Source organism: Diaphorina citri, unplaced genomic scaffold (assembly GCF_000475195.1).
Source record: "Diaphorina citri unplaced genomic scaffold, Diaci psyllid genome assembly version 1.1 scaffold1560, whole genome shotgun sequence".
Lineage (NCBI taxonomy): Eukaryota > Metazoa > Arthropoda > Insecta > Hemiptera > Psyllidae > Diaphorina > Diaphorina citri.
In genome coordinates, this window is record NW_007378986.1 from 9,489 (window position 1) to 18,976 (window position 9,488).

The window sequence follows — 9,488 nt, forward strand, 5'->3', positions numbered from 1 at the left end:
CCCTTCTTTTTTTTACTTTCCATTAATTTGTTCGGTCAAATAGGGTGTCCTTTTGACCGATGGCGAAAATTCCAATTGTCCAACTTCTTTTTTGGGGAGAGATCTTTTATGCCCGATCTTACAACAAAAAGTTTTCAGTTAATCCAGACTTTAAGAAATACTCTGGCCTGTGGAAAATTGCAGATCAAATGGGTGACATCAAAGAAAACCTTTGACACTGCGTTAACCCTTAGTGGTAAGGTCGGTTATTAGAGGTGTAGGCAGGTAGGCACTTAATCACTTAAAAGGTACCAGCAGTGAAGAAATTTCTGTGAATTTTCCTTGAAAGCAACTTTCACACTTTATAAATCCTGTGACGTCACACATCACGAGTTGGACTACTATAAACAGTCAATTTCCTAATCAGAAAATTCACCAAACAATCGCATGCTTATAAGTGCGGGGTTAAAACATTACATTCACAAGCGAAAGGGCTTTCTTCTCACTATCGGTGGAATTATCTCATGAAAAAAGCTTCCAACAAATCTTACCTACCCACATTAATTAATTAGGAACTCCAGCACTGGTGTTGTATTAGAATTAGAAATTCTCAAGCCAAGGTGTTTCTGAATGTTCATGAAGGAGAAATCCTCCAGTGAATTGCAGCATGTTGAAATGGACAGTCTTAATTAATATTATTATTATTTGGGAGTTGTTCAACAATTATACAGGATGGTCTATAACCAATGGTTCAGTGATCTGTAATTAGTGTAATTCTGTACGGAAAGTAGGTAATTATGTTCTGTGAGGGCCCCTCACGGAACCCCTAAAATCTCAATCAGACCCTAAATTTAACGAGAAATTGTCTGATAGGTGTTAAATATGATGTTTAAGTTGTTTAACAAATTTCATCAAAATCGGACAGTTAGTTCGAGAGTTATGATGGAACAAACAAACAACAAACAAGCCAGGTCTCGTTCCATCGCGTCCTCTGACTAGAAATCTGGCACAGCCTAAAGATTGAGACACACAATACATAACCACACCGCGTCGTTCCAGAGCAGCGTCCGCTCTCCGCTACACGGACTACTATCGGTGACGATGGTAGGAGAACATACTTGATACCGCTCTGAGCTACGGTCATGCAGAACAGGGAATGGAGGAGTTGCAATTGGCAATTGGGAAAATATAGAGTTGTGACGTCAGATTTCACGTCAAAATGCGCAGAAAAGCTTGCGCACACACAAACGAAGCGGGAGTCATGAATTATGACGTCATCGCCTACGGGAGCGTATGCCGTGACGTCAAACTTCAGGAATTACCGGTATTTTTTAAATCGATTTATCTCGGGATCTAGAAGTCGTAGAAGAAAAAAGAAAAATTCCGTTGGTCCTCATTTTTCCTGCTCTATGACTTTGAAACTGGAACAGGTGCTATCTGCCGTCACGGTTCGTTACCGAACTTCTCAAATCAATGAGGGATATCACGGCCTTTATTTCGGCTCTAGTTTAGGAAGGGGTTAAAAATGATGAGGTTACAGCAACCCCCCGATATATCAAAATGTTGAGTTCTTCTGAAAATATCGGCGGTTCATAAACAACAGCTCGTATCGACCATTTTTTTACATTTTAGAATTCTGACGTAATTCCTTACAATTAAAAAAAAAAAAAAAAAAAAAAAAAAAAAAAAAAAAACTTCAATAAGTTTTTTGCTCTCCATGTTGTACGATCCCGCACCGTCAGAAAGTAATCTGAACTACCTATAGTCTATAGTATTTGACGGTGCGGACTAGATTCGGGCGTGGTGTGGTGATGTGTGTTCCTAACATGTTCAAATGTCGTCTTGTTCTTCTTTCTCGCCGTATCACATCCAACACTTGGCCGTACGTCAAAGCTGCCTCGGTACAGTTATGTGTGTCCCAACCACGATTTCTTCAATGTCTTCCCAGCCCTTCTAATTCCTACTGAAATCATGACCATCCTGTATACAGAAAGGTCTGGTTAAATGAGAGGTTGGGGGTAGAGGTTTTCGTTTTAATATTTTAATGTTCCTTACTGGAAATCCGAGCTGAAAGTTTCCTAAGGGTCAAAATGAACTTTAAGTATAAATTCCTATACCTATATTATTTGAATATTGAATATTTATTAGTGGGGGGAAAGAATAAGAATTTGTCAACGAAGGAAGAAGGAAGGCAACGTTTGTCGGCATTGTCGGGAGACATGAGGTCTATTTCTTCAACAAATACTCTCTGTCGCTAACCACAACCTGGAGGTGCTGAGTTTGAATCCCGGCCAGGGCGGAATTTGTTTTTCTGAATATTCACAAGAACGGAACGTTTCCGTTCTTGGATCGGCATGGATGTAAAAGAATGTGCCTTAAAGTAATGCGAAAGCGGTTCCAAGGTACAATCCTAAAAAAATCTGGTGTGAACACCACACGACTTTCCTCATCCTAATATTGAATGATGCTTGTTTTGGGTGTTCTTGTTCTTATAGCCAAACTTTTACAATATCTCTAACCGTTTAGTCGGTATAGCTGAAAACCGTCAAAAAACGGTCAAAAACCGCCAAAAAGCGGTCAATATACCGCCAACCGTAGCACCTATCTCAACCAAACATTTTGAGTTGCACCCTTGTCACATTTGTAAACTACATACCAAATTTCAAGTCTCTAGCTCATACCGTTCCCGATATATTGTTAAATTACACCGAAAACCGCCAAAAAGCGGTAAAATGCCGCCAACCGTTGCACCGATCTTAACCAAAAGTTTCGTGTCGCATCCTTGTCACATTTGACATCTACATACCAAATTTCAAGTCTCTAGCTCTTACCGTTCTCGAGATATTTTGTTTACAGACAGACACACAGACACACACACGGACCAATGGCTCAAACTTTGGATTTAGGCTCTAGGGACCTCAAAACGTGTTGTGGCACTAAAACCTGACCATCGAAATTTGGACCCGATTACATTACTTTCCTTCCTATAGGATAAGGAAAGTAAAAAAATGGAATCGAGATTTCCCTCTGAGGGAAGAGCTTGTTTCTCTAATAGCTTACCTGTAATAAAATGGACCAAACATCCTTTTGCTCTGGAAAGAACTTTGAAGGTGACATTTGAAATCTGGTAAGGATTTGTACCGTCACCGTCCTGCTAGGAACATCTTTTGAAAAGTTGGACTCAGGAATAAAAATGAAAAAATACAGGTATACTTTTCACAGAGATTTTGATTTATTGCGAGCGATAAATAAATAAAATTTTAAATAAATCAAAAACGTATACAAAATGTAATCTGTCCGAATGTGTTTTTTTTTTTTCCTCGTGAAATTCTCAAAGGAAATCCAGAGAGAGGGGAAAAAATTGTACAAGTTCTCGTTTGAAATTTGTTTTGTTTATCTATAGTTGACATTCCTCCTCCTTCCCCTCTCTTCCCTTATCTCCCTCCTAACTCCTCCCCCTCCCTCCTTTTCTCTCTATTAGAACTCACCAACTCACTTCTTTCGCTCAATAGGGGTCCTAAAACAGTAGGTATAGCTGTCACCTATCCCACAAGTATTAAATCCTTCAATTTGCCTACGGCAAGGAACCTTTGTGAAAAAAAGGTTCTGTAAACTTAGGGCGACCTTTTTGGGAAATATTTCGCCTAAAAATAAACCCCGAGGCTGAGGGAAATGATAAATGATTACAATAATATTTCATTCAAGAATTTTGAATATCAATTGTTTTACTTGAGATTAGCCTTTCTAATAAAGGCCGTGGTGCGAAAATACGCAAAATACTCCAACTTATTACTGAATCACAGACTCGGTTTGTCATTCCTTTGGCATTTTACTCGTATTTTGACAAGAAATTTAATGTTTTTTGTGGGGCCAATGATATTAAGCTTCCTTCATACATAGCATTAAGGAATATTCATAAAATTAATAAAATCCCCTTTCAACCATAATTAAATACCCGTTTAGAAACAAAAGGACATTGAATTTGAAAGAAAAGAAAAGCTGGCCGATCCCTCTCACTCTTCTCTATATAAATATGTACCTATTTACTTACCTATGTATGTATGTGCAGTAGGTACCTATAATATTGTAAGAGTGCAGTATGGTTTAGTTAGAAATGGGGTAATTACATGCAGTTTTTGTCACTTTCCATGATAGAAGGGCTCTTTCTTAGAAGATACATATTCCTAGTTCGTATTGATGACAAGTCCCAATAGTGCAGTTGTTAGGCAATCATACCGTATGCACAAGGGGAGTGGAGGGGGCTCCACTCCCCTTGTGCATACGGTCGCGCTTCGCACTCCTTGGACTTCGCGGGGTTAAAGCATTCCATTCACTAGCGAAAGGGCTTTCTCACTATTAGTTCTGTGGAATAATCTCATGCATGAAAAAAGTTTCCAACAAATCTTACCTACCCACATTAATTAATTAGGAGCTCCAGCACTGGTCTTGTATTAGAATAAGAAATTCTCAAGCCAAGGTGTTTCTGAATGTTCATGAAGGAGAAATCCTCCAGTGAATTGCAGCATGTTGAAATGGACAGTCTTAATTAATAAGACCATAGCACTTACAGTTCCCCCTGTCAAACCTCTAAAAAAAAAGAAAGAAAGTGATACTAATCTACGAAACTGAGTGCGCCCCGATTCTCAAGCGATCGAAGAAACTTCGACTCCGCCGGGAGTTGAACCAGGGACCTTCAACCGCAGAGGTAGATTCCCCACTGGTAATAATAGTCATAATAATAATGAGAATGGAAGGCCGGATCAATTCAATTACCATAGAGGTGGAGTAGGTAGATATTGCAATGAAGTCATTATTGAAATTAAAACTTAAGCTTATAGCTACCTATTATGTTTATGTGACGGGGGGGGGGGGAAGTTAGGAGGAGGTGGGTACGTATGCTAATTTGCTAATGATAAGAATACTCGTATACTAGGGCCATGATACAAAATACTTTTAAACTAGGGCTATCATAATATAATATCATTTGGATAAGAGGGACATATCGTCCCTATCTCTAGGTTAGGAAAATAAACCTAAACATATTAAAGGCATCTAATTTAGGTGTAATTACTGTATAAAAGTATGAACTTTGGTTGGATAGATATATAGGTTATAAACGTATATTATTTATTTCTTAAATTATCTATGCATATTGCACAAGTATGTAAAAACTTACCAATGTAGCTAGGTACTACATAGGTATATCTAACATTGATGAAACAGTGGATGCGCTAAATTTCTCTATTAAGTTTTCTCGTGTTTTTAGTTTTGAATATGTAGATCTCATTTTTAGCTACCTATACCTATCTACATTTTACTTTGAGGTACATACCTATACTTCTTTTTATCTTGTAATATACTCTCTGAGCTTTTCAGAGTAGATATAATATAGTTGATAGTAAGTTGATGTAGGTATTTCTTCACCCATAGAATAGGTACAAACATACCTAGGTAGGTAGGTGCATAAAATAAATGGGGTTAGGTAGGCATATTACAATTTTCTCACTTTCAGATAACACCAGTATACGCTTTGATCTTCAAAGCATGTTGACAACGTATTTTTACTTTCTATTACCTTTACGTATAGGGAACCTATACAAGGTAATGAGAAAGTATTGCAATCGGTCCAAATTTTCAAAATCGGGAAATGGGTGGAAATATCCGTTTTGGGGTCCCCTGATTCCAAAAAAGTGGTTTTTAGCCCATGGTCTGTACGTAACGTACGTACGTACTCGGTACAGTTATGTGTGTCCCAACCACGATTTCTTCAATGTCTTCCCAGCCCTTCTAATTCCTACTGAAATCATGACCATCCTGTATACAGAAAGGTCTGGTTAAATGAGAGGTTGGGGGTAGAGGTTTTCGTTTTAATATTTTAATGTTCCTTACTGGAAATCCGAGCTGAAAGTTTCCTAAGGGTCAAAATGAACTTTAAGTATAAATTCCTATACCTATATTATTTGAATATTGAATATTTATTTATTTATTTATTTATTATGTTTCAGTATACAATAGGTATTGTAGGTATGTGCACAAATACCTACAATAAAAAAAAGTGGATACAGAAAAACCACACAAACATATTTATTTTAAATACTGTTAAATTTAACAAGAATTAAGGTTCAGTTATGTTAAAATCTAAATAAGAAGATGAATGAGAAGAGAAGGGAGGGGGAGGAGGATATAATATATTACCTGATTACCTCCCAAGTATTTACGTTACCTATTATTATTATTTCGTTACCTATAATACATTGGTCAAGGGAGAGGAGAGAGTGGGGGGGGAAGAATAAGAATTTGTCAACGAAGGAAGGCAATGTTTGCCGGCATTGTCGGGAGACATGAGGTCTATTTCTTCAACAAATATTCTCTGTCGCTATCCACAACCTGGAGGTGCTGGGTTTGAATCCCGGTCAGGGCGGAATTTGTTTTTCTGAATATTCACAAGAACGGAACGTTTCCGTTCTTGGATAGGCATGCATGTAAATGAATGTGCCTTAAAGTAATGCGAAAGCGGTTCCAAGGTACAATCTTAAAAAATCTGGTGTGAACACCACACGACTTTCCTCATCCTATTGAATGATGCTTATTTTGGGTGTTCTTGTTCTTATAGCCAAACTTTGCTGAAATACTTTGACACCATATTACATGTTAGATAGGAAGGGAGGTAGATAGGTATGTGAGTATATTATAGTTTCCACACAAAATCAGTTTTCCTACACCTCTGACAATCCTCTGTCTCTCCCCTTTTATCTCTCTCTCTCTCTCTCTCCTCTCTCTCTCTCTCTCTCTCTCTCTCTCTCTCTCTCATCCCTTTTTTCCATGAAAAGTAATTTAATTTTGGTTTTTCATTTTCGCCGAGTAAGCGCTATTTCCCGTCCAAAATTGGATGGGAGAAAAAAAAATCTCGAAAATAGATAGAAGATGTGGATAAAAGATAAAACGAATTTTATATGATTTTTTTTCTCTACAATATTCAAATGACCTAGATGAGGATGTGTGTTTGATATCCATGTAATATTGTAGAGATGGAAACGGCACAGCATGTAGATGTAGGTAGGGTAAGTGTACCATTTATTGGCCCACTTAAAAAACGTACCATTTATTGGCCCACCTGCCCACATTTATTTTTCTAATTTTTGTTTTTATGACTACAATTTTTGAATAGACATTTGTAAACTACATACCAAATTTCAAGACTCTAGCTCATACCGTTCCCGATATATAATTAAATTACACCGAAAACCGCCAAAAAGCGATAAAATGCCGCCAAACGTTGCACCGATCTTAACCAAAAGTTTCGTGTCGCATTCTTGTCACATTTGACATCTACATACCAAATTTCAAGTCTCTAGCTCTTACCGTTCTCGAGATATTTTGTTTACAGACAGGACAGACAGAAACACGGACACACAGACACACACACGGACCAATGGCTGAAACTTTGGATTTAGGCTCTAGGGACCTCAAAACGTGTTTTGACACTAAAAGAATAAATGGTACACTTACCCTATGTGTGGGAGGCTCAAAAGGGAAATGGGATACAACTAACTTTGCAGCTAATACTATGTAGGTTAGGTAAGAGGTAGGTAGGTTTATTTATTAATTTTTCCCCTTGACCAGCCCCAGTAGTTGAGTGTGGCGTAGACACACCTGATGTTGAGGACATCAACCATCGAACGCAAATCAAAGTGTACCATGGAGAACAACGGAAGAGCCGCAAATTTCGTCAGTACCTAGCTCTAAGGAATCTAAGGTATCTAGCGAAGAAGAATAAGGAGAGAAAAAAATCTTTTATTTCTTTCTTCCAACTTTTTCTTCTCCTCCTCCCTCTTCTTTCCTCCTCCTCCTCCTCCTCCTCCTCCTCCTCCCTCTCCTTCTTCTTCTTCTTCTCCTCCTCCTCCCTCTTCTTCTTTTTCTCCTTCCTTTTCTTCTTTCTGTATTTCTGCTGAAAAAAAAACTAAACTAAGAGCATAGAGAAGAGATTCCGGGCACGGATTTTCACGATTTTCCCACGGGATGATGCCTTCCTGTTCTTGCTGATGCTTATAGGAAAAAACCTCTCCCCACAGTCCCTTACTCCTTCTTCTTCTCCTCCTCTTCTTCCTCCTTCTTCTTCTCCTTTTGTTTCGTTATGCTAAAAAGGAGAGAAGGAAGAAAAGAGAAATCTTCTCCTCCTCTTCTTCCTCCTTCTTCTTCTCCTTTTGTTTCGTTATGCTAAAAAGGAGAGAAGGAAGAAAAGAGAAATCTAGGTAGAGCTCTAACTCTACTCAGAGTTGACGAGAGAAATTTGAAAGGAAAAAAAAGTGTGAAGATCACTCGACTTTCTGTTGTCATTCTTTGTTGTAAATAAATTATTTTATATCCACAGTTGTCGTCACAGTATCTGTAGGAAACCTGCGAAAGTAAGTGCAACCATTTTATTGAACCACCAAAAAGTTGGTTATCTATTTTTAACTCTCTCATTCTCTGGTTTTAACAATCTGATATTCAGCGAGATGAAAAGATGGACTGCAGACAAAGACAAATGGAGTTGCAAATGCAAATCAACAGATACATTTTAGTAATACCTAAATGAAATGATAACCGAGGTTTCCTCATAGAGGCAATAGAAAGTAAAAACGAAGGAAACGTATACTAAGGAAGAGAAGGAGGAGGAGGAGAAGGGGAAGGAGGAGTAAAAGTTCCTGTTGGGAGACTATCTAGTCCCCAGCCTGCCTATCCATCATTCAACATTCTCCTAGAGAGTACCCTCTGCATGTAACAGTTAGATGAGTACCTACCTATAACAGTCGAAAAAAAAACTTCCCCAAGCAATCTACTCTCCTCTGCTCAAAATGACAGCTACTAACATTCACGTCAGAGTCAGACAGTCAGCAATCATCATGATGTCTCATCCACCTCAGAACACGACATGTTAAGTAACGCGAAGGGGTGACGGGCAGGTAAATTAGATTAATGAAGTAATTCAAACAAATTGATCCACTCCAAACTAATGTTGCAGCTAAACTTGAGCTAATGTCGGTGGAAATGGAAGTGTGGTCGTTGCTGAGGCGAAATGGGGGACGCCATGTTTTCTAGTTGTCCTTGTGAATTTATGATCGTGCTCACTGATAGGCATTCAATAAGAAGCAACTGCTCATAAGCAAATGTTGACGTTATTTAAAATTTAAAATTCAAATATAAATGTTAATAGGTACCAAATCGAACAGGAGATTTTCTGCATAGCAGTCTGGTAAGAGGGAATAGTAAATTATCAATATGTATATGTACCTATACCTACGTTTATTGATACTCAGGCCGAGGTTTACCAAAGCGGATTATCTTGGTATTGAGTTCAATCCGAGATTAACTATATAGAGAAATCCTCTTGTGATCTCAATCCTGAGATGGTAAACCTCGGCCTTAGACAGTGATAGTGATGACTTGATGATTGTTGACGAGCTTATATTTTTAGTATTGTATGTACTGATAATTGAACCCTTGTTTCTGAACTCTAAGTAAGTATT